Source organism: Doryrhamphus excisus, linkage group LG3 (assembly GCF_037039965.1).
Source record: "Doryrhamphus excisus strain RoL-2023G ecotype Guam linkage group LG3, RoL_Dexc_Guam_v1.1, whole genome shotgun sequence".
NCBI classification, from domain to species: Eukaryota; Metazoa; Chordata; class Actinopteri; order Syngnathiformes; family Syngnathidae; genus Doryrhamphus; species Doryrhamphus excisus.
The window spans coordinates 10,269,138-10,282,237 of record NC_136359.1 but is presented as its reverse complement, the minus strand read 5'-3'; the positions used below and the strand labels follow the sequence as shown (position 1 = coordinate 10,282,237).

Genomic DNA, 13,100 nt, shown 5'->3' with positions numbered 1-13,100 from the left:
GGTCAGAAAAGAGGAATATGCTTTAACAAAAACGTAACACTAGAAACCACCCCCCAAAAGGACAATAGTGGAAAATCATTAACAGGAACGGACTACAAAAAAATGCACTGAGCAAAAACACAATAGATCTGAGTAATATTGTTCTGAAAATCATTGTGGTGGAGCTATAACTTTTACTAAGAAACCATAGAAAGTTTCCCAGAAGTCACCTTGCATTGGAAACCCGGAGAAATACAGTTGGTCAAAACAGGAGCACCAATAGTAAATCATTAACGAATGCTGATCCTCCATTGCTCTCATATGCTGCTGTAATGCGTTACTATCTTGTTACCAGGCCAGCTAGCATTACAAGATCTCATGTAGTGTAAGAGTGTAAGATCACATGTTCTCCGACAAAATAGATGGATAGATTGACACACAGAAAGATAGCTAGGGGATCATGCTCACCCACAATGAGTTGGCAGCACTCGTGCAGCCCCATACCATGACACTACCACCAACATGCTTGACTGTAGACAAGACACAGTTATCATGCTACTCAATTATGTTGAGTCAATGTTCCCTCCAAGCTCCCTCCTTCATTCATTTTCTACCGCTTATCCTCACGAGGGTTGCGGGGGTGCTGGAGCCTATCCCAGTTGTTGAGAGGCGGAGTACACCCTGGACTGGTCGCCAGCCAATCACAGGGCACATGTAGACAAACAACCATTCAAACTCACACTCATACCTATGGACAATTTGGCTAGCATGTTTTTTGGAATGTGGGAGGAAACCGGAGTACCCGGACAAAACCCATGCAGGCACGGGAAGAATATGCTTCCACAAAGAGATAAAATACAACCAAAACTGAAATTAACACATTTATTCTGTACCATTTTGCAATGCAACGCAATGACTGACAGCCAACAACAAGCGGTACCGATAACACAATGACCAATAATGTCCAGCCAATGATAAGATCCTGTTTGCATGTATTTACTTACACAGCCAAACAATTCATTAATAATTCATTTACAGTTCCACAACTTATCAACAAGACAAAGTAATAAAAAAATAAAAGTAGGCTGGACTACCTCTGTCCTGAGGTGTGCACGTCTGATGACATTTTAAGTTGGAAATATATCCCACTATACAAGCTGTACACTGACTACTCGACAGTACATCCAGGTTTCATTGTTATAATATCGTCCCTTGAAATGTGAGGGGTGTATTCAACTGTGTAGTAGATAGCAGACAGGATTTTATAGTGAGAAAACTTCATAAATTGCGTTAATACGTTCCAAAATCAACAGTCATCCCTTGCGACAGTGTCTAATCATGTAATGTGTCTCTCATGAAAGAGGAGCCGGGCGTTTAGCCATGCTCGCCTTCCAAAGTCAATTAAAAAGGGTTGAATTGCTGTGTGATATATCAATGCATTTGAGAGAAATAAACCTGAAATGAATTTATCAGTGAAACAGATGAGACAATCCAAATGCATTGATTGAGTATGCAGATGCAAGGCTCCTCGCTCAAAGAGAACCACAGAGAAAAATACATAGAATCCCTATAGTCTACTCACATACACACATTTTTCACACACCTTCAGAGCCACTGGTCTTGCTGAATAATCCAGCGGTCCACAGGTTTCGAAAGCCAAGCAAAGAGGCTTCTTAACAAATAAGCTAAAAGGGCCCCCAGTAGACTGTGATGAATGAGTCAAGCCGAGCGTGCTGTGAACATTATCAAGAGTGTAGGGAAGGGGGGGGGATGAATGAAGAAATATATTATCATGCAAGACACTACTCCTCTCTTCTTCCATGCTTCAGCTTGTCACTCTTCCTGCTCGTCAAAGCCTGCCTCGCCTCGTTACCTGTCCACATGCAGTGCACAATGTGTATGCGTGAAATAACGGGCCGGGTGGAAGCAGAATGCTGTTTATCTTGGCTTAATCGTGCCGACTGTTTGCAGTGAAGCCCCTCGCTTCCTTCTTCTGCTAACGCTTTCAATTAGTGGCTCTGACAGGCCTACCTTGATATCCAGAATGCTTCTCAATCTCTATAACACCTGCCAGTATGCTTTGCACTTGTTATCTATATCATTATCGCGGCTGTCTGTCATGCAGCTACTATTTTCTAGCCTTTCCTCATCTGTTGATTTCGTAAAATAGAGCAATCTGGCTGATGTTTACTATCAATAAACTTCTTAATCAATAAGTTGCAGTTGATGCTGTTCCATTCCAATCCTGAGCAGGAGGCAGTAATGCAAAGTGTCAAACAAATCAAGGAAAGAAGGAACTATAAAGTATACTATTTCCATCCATCCATCCATCAATCACCCAGGACATACAGTAGTAGCTCCAGTGGCCCCCAGATAAATTGAGTTTGAGACCCCTGGTATTGCTCTTTTGAATGGATATTGTTTTGAGAAGGTATAGTAAGTAAAGCTTTAGTAAAAAGTAAGTAAAGAGTACTAGAACTCAGCTCAGGAACGAAGTGGGGGAAGAGGTAAGTCACTGTTGATGCACTACACTGCCGATAACTTCATGTAAAAAAAAAATTGAACTATCCCTTTAATATCAATTGTGATATTATAAATGAATGCAACATCAAGTCTCCATGAATGAGCATCACACATCCTAAGCTTGAAAATAAGATGAATAAAAACTACAATTGAACATAATCCAGGTGACAGGTTGTTTTTCTTTTTTTACAAAGCACATTTAAACAAACAAGACTAAAGTATTTTGTAGGAGACGCAGGATTTCCCAACTGTCACAGCAGACAATGTCAGCCACCAAGCAGATCAGCAGCTGAGTGCTCATGCATGCATGTGTGTGTGTGTGTGTGTGTGTGAGATGTGAGTAAGCCTTTGTGAGGCCTCCACTCAGCAGAGTGATGATAAGTACTCCCAGCCCGGCGCTCCGCATGAGCTGATGGACAGACAGGCCGGGAACACTGGGGGCCTTGTGGTTGGCCCAGTGTGTGCCTGTGTGTGTGTGTGTGTATGTGTGGGCACTGTGGTGACAGGATGGGTGGTGGAGTGGGGGGGTTGCATAAGTCTGAGCGTGTTTCCACCAGCTACGCCACCAGACCGTGCCACATGGCTGCAATTTGTTCATTAACTATGTAATAAATGTACACACACACACTCACAGAGGTAATATTGTTCCGAGTTCTGGCTGATTGGATTGTGAAATAAGAGGATACTCCAGGGAATCACTTGTAGTCTGCCAGCCACTGTGACCAACACTGATTTTTTTTAACAAGGTTTCAGATAGAGGAACACGTGTAGTTAATATTTTTCTGTTTGCTTTAAGGGCCACTATGAATATAAACTCAAATAAGAGAAGTTGTGGAAGGTGTCACATTTGAGTGACTGTTGCTTTTTTGTAAACAGTATTAAACATGCATGACTTGTTACAGTTTAGTATACTAAAGTCCTGGGAGCCCCTGGACATTACACATACAGGGGGTGCAAATGAAACATGAAGTTGATGGTGGCAGCTATAACACCCGCCATTACTCTGGGAAGACTGCTATTTCTGTTCTACGTAATTCATCCCGGGGGTCAGCAATATTACGTGGTTAAGGACTATTATTGTTATTTCATTCTTAATGCCTCAACAAATGGCAAGTGAAATCAATAATAAAGTCACATAGTCATGAATTGAAACAGGAGCAATATGTTTACATGAGCCAAAGATCCTCTATATGACAGGCTCAGCTGATTTTTAAAGACATACTGCAAAAAGTATCGTCAAAGATGCTGTGACAGGAGTACTTTAGTGATTGTAGGAATCTACTGCAAAAATGTCTGTCGCTCCCAAGTTTTAAACAGAACTCAAGGGACGTTTTGATGTCATTCATAGCCCTGACATAGGTGTTTGGTCTCAGGTTCCTTTACATCAAACTCCTCCGAGCATGCCTTCATAAACCAGCTTTCCCCTGACTGTTTCAACAAAAACAGAAGCATAAAATTGGCCAAAATGTCTTGGTAAAATGGAGACTTCAGTTAGAGGCATATCTAATGAGTCTAGGCCAACCATGGTGGAGAAATCAATTGATTAAGCAAATCTGTACGAATTCCAAAATCATCAAAAGCCCATAATGATTTGGGGCCTTGTTGTTGTGTTGATCTGTGCTGATCTGTGTCTGTGTGTACAGCACCAACTAGTAAATATATTAGACTGCATCATCATCCCAATTAAATAAACACCTCATATTCAATTCAGTTCAATTTGAAATATAAAAACCTATTGTCTGCAGCAGTGACTTGCTAGTATGTTAAACTATACCATCTTTATTAAACAAATAATATAAATTATAATAAAACACATACAAAAGTGTACATTTTAAATTAAATTAAATTAAATTAAATTAAATTAAATTAAATTAAATTAAATTAAATTAAATTAAATTAAATTAAATTAAATTAAATTAAATTAAAAATTGCTTTAAACTAACAACACTCAAATTAATTCAATTAAATATGCTAGTGTATCCTACAATAACTACAGATTTTTACTCTCCAGCTGCGAATGATTAATATTAGCCCAAGGCCAATCACCGGCCAATCTATCATCATCATTAGGGCATTAGATGAGCCGAGGGAGGCTTGTTACAAATGACCCCATGGCTCGCTATAGGTTCCCATCCGGTTCAAGGGCAACTCTTGAGTGTTTGCATCACGGGATAGCAAGCACCATGACGACCGCCGTAGAGGGAATTGACACATGAATAATAAGAGGAAAGGCTTCCTTTCCTCCATGTTTGGTCCACATGTGGAAGACAGCAGTGTGTCTTGTGGGAGAAGCAGCAGCAGCATGGTCCACCTTCAGTGAGGATTATAGCGTATGGGGGCTTTGCGATGAGCATACAGATCACCTTACACACTGGCTTTCCTCTGCTTTGAAGCACACACTCTCATGCATGCATGCCTGCATCCGCAGATGCACTGTTGAACCACACACGCCTCCAGCATTAATTCACCTGCTGCACCTGGGAATGCGACCGCTGTGATGTCACCTTCGCTACAAAAGGTAAAAGAGCACCTCGGTGGCATCCACACAATGAGCCAACACACCCTCTCACTTCCTCCTTTGTGCTCAGAAGGTCCATACATGGAGGAGCGTGCAGAATTACACAAACAATCAGGTATTCTTGGGTTTCTGCCCACCGGCTGTCTACATTTACAATGACAAACTGTGTAGCATGATGAAGATGGCTTCTATGTGTGAATACGTGTGCGCTTACAGGATATATGTGTGTGTGTGTGCTTGCGGCTGTGTGTGTGTGTGTGTGACACACATTCAAGTGCCTGCCAGTTGGCTCCGGCAACAAACACTCTCACCGGAGAGGCTCACAAGCCAGGCACGATGCGATGAGACGTGGTGATCATGCAACCACCACATTAGAGCTAGTTTAGCCACTAAAGCGCCCACATGATATGATCACCATCACAAGGGACATTAAAAAAGCCAAAATCCAAAACAGGAGCAAGCCCTCTGGAAAGCATAGCATGGTGTTGTTGAGTATTCATTCAGCACAAAGAGGACCATAAATGAAAATGAAAATATAGTGAAAAAGGCAGGAAAAAAGCCTGCAAGCTTGCAAGGGATGGAGGAAGCAATAGAAGAATGGATGGGCGTGGTTTGGGATGTTTGGGTAGGTGGGATGGACAGTATGTGGATGGATAGATGGATGGACAGATTGATTAACTAATGAACAGACTTAGCAACCACCGACTGACACACAAATGGATAGTCAGACCAATCAATTCCCAAAATAATAGACACACCAAAGTACCTGAAGATCAATAGACAGACAGGTTGAAGGATGGACTGACACGCCAATGAAAAGAAAGATGGACTGACCAGGTGACAGATCAATACACAGATAGATAGACCGACCAATGGGCAGACAAATGGACCATTGGCCATTGGGACCAACAAACAACAAACCGACAATGGACATACAGGCAGATTGGCCAATGGACCAAAATGGACCAAATGGACCAACTCACTGTCCTACCGACTAATGGACTGACAGACAAACTAACTGATAGATGGATAGACTGACCCACTGGCTAACAGACCAATCGACCAACCAAGTGACAGACCAATGGACTGTCAGACAAACAGACTAATGTACAGATCAGATAATAAACCGGACAACCCACCAGTCATCAGACCACTGGACAGATGGACCGACAGACAAACAGAAGCTGGGGCCTACCAACAGACCAATGGACTGAAGGCAGTGTGGTACAACCCAAAACAGGTACTCCTGGCATTGTAAACGTCCTTCCTTCTAATACGTCAAAGAGTAGAATGTGATTTCTGCATGATTTACTATCAAAGAGTGCAGCTGAGCATGAAACAGGAAGCAGAGGCCCATCAACATCTATTGCTCTGCTTGTAAACATGGAGAAATAAGCAGCAGTTTACTGTGCTGAAACACAGTGGAGGAGCACCAGCACGACTACACGATTGCTAAGGCTGACAGTGAAAATATTCCACTCTCTTTTGGAGGCAAAGAGCAAAGCAGTAGCAGGGTGGTGCATGTGTGTGTGTGTATGTGTGTGTGCTGTGTGAAGCACATTTGCGAGGGAGAGCATGAAAAGATGCACACGCAGAAGAGAAGAAGCAACTGAGGGTTCACCACTGAGATAAAAATGGAATCCATTTTGGTTCCTGAAGCACACTCATGCACAGCGCCAGGACCTGCTCAGGGTGTTCAAGCGCTTCCCCTCTTCCCTGCTCGTGCTCTGTTTCAATTGTTCTGCCTTCCCCTCACTTATCATTTCCTCCTCTCCTCTACGGTCACACCTCTTTCCTTGAATTCCTCTTCCTCTCTGGAGGCAGCTGGGCCCCCCAACACTGTCACAGGTCGTGAAACTATGGCAACGGAACGACAGAGAGAGAGAGAGAAAGAGAGAGAGGGAGGAAAGCGCTTTCTATGATTAATAGATGAGAGATGCAGTGCCAATCGCGGGAGCCTGGGGAGGAGGGACGGATACACTCCAGCAACACCGTTCAAACATGTATGCACAAGAACAAGACCACGCACAATAGCCGGGAGACCCGCACTTGCCATTAGAAGCTCTTGGTATCCTCCTGGAAATTCAAAACCCAGCCACACCCGGGTCTGCAGAAGTGACAATTTCATTTCCTAAAGATTCCTTTTCAATTCAGCTATATCTACCCCATACCGCCACTGGAATTGGTTGGAATTTCAACAGTTTGAAAATGCTTTGAGATAACCCTACTGGGAAAATGTCTGTCGCTTTAATGCTAATGAGCTGTGTTTTGTCTCGCCTGTCTCCAACAAGAGTGTGCACACTTTTTACATATGTATACACTGTAACTCTGCACTCGTCCAACATAATAGTTTAGCATTTGGAATTGAGGGGACACAAGTGTTAGCAACACTGTTAGAATATATGTGAGCTACAGCGGCAACATTATAGTCACGTTTTTATAGCCACATCATGCTTATTTGCTGACATTTTTTGTTTGTTTCTTTCAGCTTTTTCCAAATAATCAAACTTATAGCTCAAACTCTGCAGCTGAGTGACAGATCGTTCCCGATGGATGTATCCAAAACACGAGGCAGGCTCATGTAGCAGTCAGAGGTCAGAGGTATGTCCGAAAAAGAAAAAGAAGAAGTCCGTTGGATTTAAGTGGTCGCCATAGATCCAGCACATATGGTGACACGGTATGGTTGGTTGGCATACATTGATGTCAATGAGAATTTCCCCTTCTGTCTTAACATACCCTTTAATATCATAACGTACATTTTAAAGTTGTACCTGAACGACTTGAGGACTAAACTGACAACCACTGTGTTCACAAACAAATAAACTACATACCTCAGTTAGCATTATCCACTGTATACAACACGTTTCCTTTCAAGGCCCACTCATTCATCCACAGTCACACAAAGCCCTCCTGCTTCTGTTGCTTCTGTTTCTGCTTCTGCATTCTGGATTATCTCTGTTAATGCTAATGCATTCCCTCCCCTCCATTCCATTTGACTAATGACAGACAACCAAACTCAGCTGTGACAAAAGCATTTCCACATTTTACATGGACCAGTGCAGTATTAAACTACAACAATTCCATAAGGGAGCTGATGTTTTAAGCTGATTTGTAAATGCTCCGTGATGTGGATGCTTTTTTTATTCCAAGTTTGGCCTACAAAACATTTCTCCTACTCATTCTAATTCACTTTGTTTCAAACAACAATAAAAGCCTTGCCAAGGACGATCAGCCAAAACACCAAGAAGACACCCGGCCAATTCTGTCATTAACTTGCAATGCGTGAGTCCAGTATAATAACTGTTTTGCCTCGTCCTTCATGCTTCTGGCACTTCTGGCAACTGGCTCAATCCCTTATGCTAATGAAACAAGGATGCCCGTTGTTTGTTTTTTCTACATGGACTTGTATTCATTGTCGTTGTGAGGAACAACGCAATGAAGTCCTGTATGAGTACTCAACATGGATAACATTTCATGGCAAGAGATTAGCAACTGATTACATTGCCATTGAGTCATGCAGTGACTAGAGTACACTGTATGTATTCCCTATGTTCACAAAGCTAGCAGTATTGATTTGTGTTAGACTTGCTGTATGTATATAAATCAAGTGACAAACATCATAGTTTTCTAATGCCATGCAAGAGACCCACATTATGTTCAAGATACAACAACAACAAGGAACTTGCCCAATGCTGTTATGTCTTAATATTGCTTATCATGTTTAGTGTAGGCTGCACGGTGGTAGAGTGGTTAGCACACAGGCCACACAGCTAGGAGACCCGAGTTCAAGTCCATCCTCGGCCATCTCTGTGTGGAGTTGGCATGTTCGAGTACTCCGAGTACTCCGGTTTCTTCCCACATTCCAAAAACATGCTAGGTTAATTGGCGACTCCAAATTGTCCATAGGTATGAATGTGAGTGTGAATGGTTGTTTGTCTATATTTGCCCTGTGATTGGCTGGGATCGGCTCCAGCACCCTTGCAACCCTCGTGAGGATAAGCGGTAGAAAATGAATGAATGTTTGCTATATTAGATAAAGGTAGTATAAAGGTGACTATGGGGGGTTATGTCATGTGTAATGAACTCTATATAATATCAAAATATTCATTTAGAAGGTCAAAAACAGGCTTTCTATGCTCTAACTACCCAAAAATATTCTATCTAAATATTCTATTGTGGTCCGGGCTGGAAACAAGGGAAGACTGTATCATAATTTGACGGTCAGTGACATTTGGGAAAGCCCCATCCATTTTCCCGTAAAGACATTTTGGTTGATAACAGCCATGTTTGTCAACCAATCTTTGCTCAAATTTTGAACACCCTAAAGCAGTGCTTCTCAAACAGCGTCATCATGTGTATCATGGTGTATTTGATAGAGAAATAATAGCACAAACAACACAGTATTTGGGCATGTTTTGACTCATTTTCACAGGAGTAGAAGCGTCCCACCGTGAGGTTTCTGAATGTTTGACAGTATTTGCTCCAACACTTTCTCTTCTGTTATGATGTGTCATTTATTTTTCAGCCACTATTAACTGCACAGTACATTATTACAATATGATGGGAAACTGCAACGGAATGAGGCACCCAAGCGAATGGAGAACAATAATACTATATTTTTGTTCTCATTGACAACAGTGATTTTACAGTCTATTTTTGTCATGTCCCAACCAATAACAAAGCAATACTACCTCATGCTTTTGCCAATGGAAATGCGTCAACGTCAACGTTGAACCAATCTTTTTCACCTGTTCAAGTCTATTTGACAAAGTCAAATTCAACCTGAAATACTGTACAAGACAAAATTGTAACCTAGCGCCATGACTGAAACGGCCCATTACCAGCCCGCAACCCAGAGATTGGAAACTTCTGCTCTGTAGTTTGACGCTCTCCTAACAAAACAAAAAAAACATACCGAGCCCACACACACACCGACACAGACCGCATTAATAAAACATGCCTTTTATGAAATATGCATCAATGCACATACTATGGTATTGACTCTATAGTGAATGGGCAATGACAGACTGGCCTCATTGTTTAAAGAAAAGGAGGCCAATTCATTTGAAAAGGAGCAAAGCCGTTTATCAATTATTCAAAGGCACTGTATTCAGGCAGCATCTTTCCTCGAGTGGCATGTTTAAATACCAACTCTCTCGCTTACAGACACACACACATACACAGACGTGCAGAGTGTGACCAATTCACAGCAGTCACACACAATGCCATCCCCATTACTGTTGTTTGGGGGATCGGCGGAGCCTAAATACAACACTGTGGTCAGACTTACTGTAATCATATCACAACATGTCAGAGTATTCATTGTTTGTTTTGGAGCCTCTCAAATACAGCATTTGAGTGCCTGGAGGGGAGTGCTTCGGAAAAAATCCTGCAATTCTTCAATCAAAATATGAATGAGAAGCAAAGAGAAAAAGAAAAGACAATACAAACAATCATGTCAGTATTTACATGTGAGTCGGTTATCCTAGTCCACTTTATAACCTGCTCAGAAGTAGAAAAAAAAAATTTTTTAAACACTGGGAGTGTCCAGGATAGAAGAGGTTTTGGAAAGCGATACAATATCACATAATCTGAATGAGAGTAAAAATAATAAAAACAAACATATTAAGCGTGACATAATTATGTGATTATTTGCTTTATATTTCCCATGTTTACCATTATCCCTGTCCACTTCATAACCTGCTAACCAGGGAGTGTCTGGGTGTTGCCATTCAAGGCCACCATACCCCCACCCAGACCCCCCCCCGCCCCATCTCCCCTCCCCCTCCAGGCTCGGTTAAACATATAAAAATCTAACATTTCACCATATGACCGCAACTTTTAAGAAGTGTGCATATGCGCTTCTTAGTCAGAAATGTGCAACACTGGAGATCAGACATTGTGGACTAACTAGAGCAATAGTGACCACTAATGGTTTCAATGCATGATGCACTTGCAGGTCTCTGAACACACCCCATCTGCCTTGCAGCCACACTAACTCAATAAAGGACAATAAATGATCTATATATTTACATATCACACTGGCATTAATATTTCTAGTACCAGTGCAATGCAATACATAAGATAAACACATCGTCTTGTTCACTGTTGACTAAATGAACACTGGTATATACAATAAGAGTTCAAACACCCTATCTATTATGAATATAGAGAGATTATATACCGTATTAATGTTGTTTTCTGTATTTATTGTCAAATCCTGTCTATAATAGTTTCCAGGAGACTGGAGACTTATTTATTCTAGTACATGGATAAACAACACAAGAAGGATTAGGCTGAAGGTTTATGTCTTTAGAATACATTTAAACATAACATAGCCACCATTTGACCTATGCGTGTACATTTTAAAACTTTAACATGTTTGTATAAATGCAGCAAATACAAGCAGAAAGTGAGCTGGGTGCACTTGACGCCCGGCAAAAGACAACCAAAATCTTCCTCCCGTATTTCAGGCAGCAAAAAAGAGCGATACAAAGGGTGTATTAAAGTTAAAGAAAAAGCACAAAATCCTTACCTTCAGCTCATGAATGGCCAGATCTTGAAATAATGAGTCGATTCTTGTCTATTTAGTAATCCATCCAGACGCGATTGTTAACGCAGTTCTCGCCGAGTCACAACAATACGAGCGCTACTTTTGCTCTTGCGCGTCTCACCTTTTTGTGTGTGTGTGTTACATGCCGTGCTTAAATCGGAATATCCATCGCGAAATCCACACTAGATGAGAGAAAAAATTACTAGATTGTTGTAAAAAATAAAAAAAAGTCACCAGAAGAAGAAGCGGGAGTCCCGGCACTAGAGACGGGGGTGCGCGCAGCCGCCGACGGTCATCCTATTTGGGGATGAAGCTTCTTAGCAGACAAGAGCAGGAGCGCAGGCGAGCCCAGCTGTCACACACACACACACACACACGCAGACACACGCACACACATGCACTGGGAGGAGCTATGGCTGCAGAACGGGGGGCTATTGTGTCAATGGGTGCCAGTTATGGACAAGTGTATTTCTATTTTTACGCAGCGGCATTTCACTGGCAAGGAGAAAGCCAAGCTGCTAATAATAGTTTGGACTCTGGGAAGAAGAGCAAGGTGTGTTTAAAAATGGACTAGAATTAGCAGTCATGTACAAGCTGCAACACAAGATGCATACAAGAAGATACAAGATGAAAAAAAGTTATTAATATCAGCATTTGGACTTTTTCTCAATTTTTAAATGTTCAGTCTCCAATGTGCCACAGGCCAGGCCACAAATGGCCCTTGGCCCAAAACTGCTGTAAGGTCAAATACAATCCCTGATGTAGTTCAACCCATTTGAAATCATGGAAATGCAAATAATCTGTTCCAAGCTTAAAATGTGACCTAACAAAGCCTCTAAGGAAAATGTTAACTTCCTGAAACTGACTTTTTAATAATGTTATAAGACATTTGATAGAAAAACCATTAGATTTGATTCCCTTTGATTTACTATCAATTCATTATTTTCATATAATGTCGTCCCTCGTTTACTGTGGTTAATTGGTTCCAGACGCGACTCCAAATTGTCCATAGGTATGAATGTGAGTGTGAATGGTTGTTTGTCTATATGTGCCCTGTGATTGGCTGGCGACCAGTCCAGGGTGTACCCCGCCTCTCGCCCGAAGACAGCTGGGATAGGCTCCAGCATCCCCCGCGAACCTCGTGAGGAAAAAGCGGTAGAAAATGAATGAATGAATGGTTCCAGACGCGACTGCGACAAGTGAATTTCCGCAAAGTAGGAATTACTATTGAATAAACATTTATGTAGTTACAGCATAGAAAACCTGTTTATGACTTTCTAAATACACTTTTTGACATTATTAGAGCCCTTGAGACAAACTGTGATGAAATGACACACAAGTCACTTTTCACGCTCCAGTTATTATTTGTTTACGTCACATTGCCCAGGCTACAGGATCGCTGCAGGGACATAACAGGCGGCTGCCGCTAGCATAGCGAGTTCCCACGCTAACTAGTTAACCTCTCCAATTTACTCATTCTAAACTTAAGAAATTGTTTGAAATGGAGTGGGGAAGAAGGACAAAGAA

The 13,100-nt window shown here is 41.8% G+C and overlaps 1 protein-coding gene across 5 annotated transcripts in view; it reads right to left on the bottom strand.

Moving 5' to 3' along the window:
* Positions 1–11,930, bottom strand: part of sema6a (sema domain, transmembrane domain (TM), and cytoplasmic domain, (semaphorin) 6A) — a 129,734-nt gene extending 117,804 nt beyond the window's left edge. For 2 of the 5 annotated variants that reach the window (XM_058070581.2, XM_058070582.2), the window contains exon 1: positions 11,556–11,929. The gene's annotated coding sequence lies outside the window, so the exon portion shown is untranslated. Of the gene's footprint in view, positions 1–7,851; positions 8,447–11,555 lie in introns of those variants that run through there. The other 3 variants (XM_058070580.2, XM_078789623.1, XM_078789622.1) reach the window with 3 other exon arrangements.
* Positions 11,931–13,100: the final 1,170 nt, after the last annotated feature.